At 40.3% G+C, this 2,137-nt stretch overlaps 1 non-coding gene across 1 annotated transcript in view; it reads left to right on the top strand.

The window, feature by feature from the left end:
- The first annotated feature begins 1,689 nt into the window (after positions 1-1,689).
- LOC106874767 (uncharacterized) overlaps positions 1,690-2,137 on the top strand; it is a 6,508-nt gene continuing 6,060 nt past the window's right edge. The window contains exon 1 of the transcript XR_008265816.1: positions 1,690-1,823. This is a non-coding gene — a transcript (uncharacterized LOC106874767). The remainder of the gene's footprint in view (positions 1,824-2,137) is intronic.

Here is a 2,137-nt window from a genome sequence, read left to right as displayed (position 1 = left end):
TTTTAACGCAACCGGGACACGAAAGGGCTTCGGTTTACATACATGCGCACACACACACATAGCGAATACATAACCATATCTAGCAATGCTTCTACCAAGAATACATTACCAGATCTGGCAGTGGTTCTGTTAGGAATATACCACCAGATCTGGTAATGTTTCTATCATGACTATATTATCAGATCTGCCGATTTTTCTATCAAGAATATATTACCAATTCCGACAGTGGTTCTATCAAGGATATACTATTACCAGATCTAACGATGTATCTCTCACGGTTACTAGTCATGGCTATATTCTTTTCTACTCCAGGCACAAGGCCCGAAATTTTGGGGGAGAGGTTCAATCGATTAGATCGACCCCAGTACGCAACAGGTACTTAATTTATCGACGCGAAAAGGATGAAAGCTAAAGTCGGCCTCGGCGGAATTTGAACTCAGAACAGTAAAGACAGGCGAAATACCTCTAAGCATTTCGCCCGGCGTGCTAACGTTTCTTATTTCTTTATTGCCCACAAGGGGCTAAAAATATAGGGGACAAACAAGGACGGACAAAGGGATTAAGTCGATTACCTCGACCCCAGTGCGCAACTGGTACTTAATTTATCGATCCCGAAAGGATGACAGGTAAAGTCGACCTCGGCGGAATTTGAACTCAGAACGTAAAGACAGACGAAATACCTCTAAGCCTTTCGATCGGTGTACCAACGATTCTGCCAGCTCGCCGCCCTAATCATGACTACATTATCAGATCTACCGATGTTTCTACTCATGCACGTACGCACGCGCACACAAGAACACAATCACACACAAATCTGGCAATGGTTCTATCAAGAATATAATGCTAGATCTGGAAATGTTCCTCTCACAAATACATTTACCAGATCAGGTTGTGTTGGTGCAGTTTGTGTAATGATAAATAGAACAGAGAAATGAAAGGACACATATATGCTATCACTCTAATAATCTAATAATGGATAAAACACCACCTGACCCCTAATTCTACAGCTTCTTTTCCAACAAGGAACCCTATATACTTCAGTTCAACAGCATTAGAGTCCTCTGTATTATCTAACGAAGGCAGCGTGCTAGCAGAATCGTTAGCACTTCGGAAAAAGTGCTTAGCGGCATTTCATCCGGTCCGTGACGTTTCGAAATTCAAAAGCTGCCGAGGTCAGCTTTGCATTTCATCCTTTTAAGGACGATAAAATAAAGTACCAATTAAGTATTGGAGTCAATATAATCGACTTGTCCCCCTCCCCTCAAAATTACTGGCCTTCAACTCTGCAACGGACCGACGTCTGGTTCAAGGCAACATTGCAAGCTGGGTTATTTTTTCACCATGGAAACCGGATAAATGACCTTATGAGTCCTAGGACTCGAGGGACAAAGTATCATTTAACCCAGCGGTCCTCAATTAGGGTTTATGTGACCCTTTGGGGTCCATATAAGATTTAATTGTTTATACTTCTAAAACACATAAAACGATTTAACAATTTTTTTTTATATACGTCCTAATAATATCTAATTATTCAAATATAATAGGGGTTTTTAGACATTAAATGACTACAAGGGACCCTCGACGCACCCCGACTAAAACAGGAATCAAAGAGATCCATAGGTAAAGAAATGGTTAAGAACATCTGATCTAGTCTCTAGTTACTCAGTTTTCTCTTCCGAGTATTAAGGACCACTATATGAGCTAACCCCTAATTCTTCTGTTTCTTCTTTCAGAAGGAAACCACGGATATATCAGTGCAGAATCCGAAAACCCAACTAGATGGAAACGGAAACAAATATATCACTTATGAGATTACTGTCAATGTGAGTATGTATATATGTATGTATATGCATATATATAATTATATATAAAAATGTTCTTTTCTACTCTAGGCACAAGGCCTGAAATTTGGGGGGAAGGGGTCCAGTCGATTAGATCGACCCCAGTACGCAACTGGTACTTAATTTATCGACCCCGAAAGAATGAAAGGCAAAGTCAACCTCGGCAGAATTTGAACTCAGAACGTAAAGACAGACGAAATACTGCTAAGCATTTCACCCAACGCGCTAACGATTCTGCCAGCTCGCCGCCTTTGTGTGTATGTGTATATATATGTGTGTATATATATAAATATATA

Source organism: Octopus bimaculoides, chromosome 17 (assembly GCF_001194135.2).
Source record: "Octopus bimaculoides isolate UCB-OBI-ISO-001 chromosome 17, ASM119413v2, whole genome shotgun sequence".
Taxonomy (NCBI): Eukaryota; Metazoa; Mollusca; class Cephalopoda; order Octopoda; family Octopodidae; genus Octopus; species Octopus bimaculoides.
The sequence above is the reverse complement of the archived record's forward strand: the minus strand, read 5'-3'. Positions and strand labels throughout refer to the sequence as shown.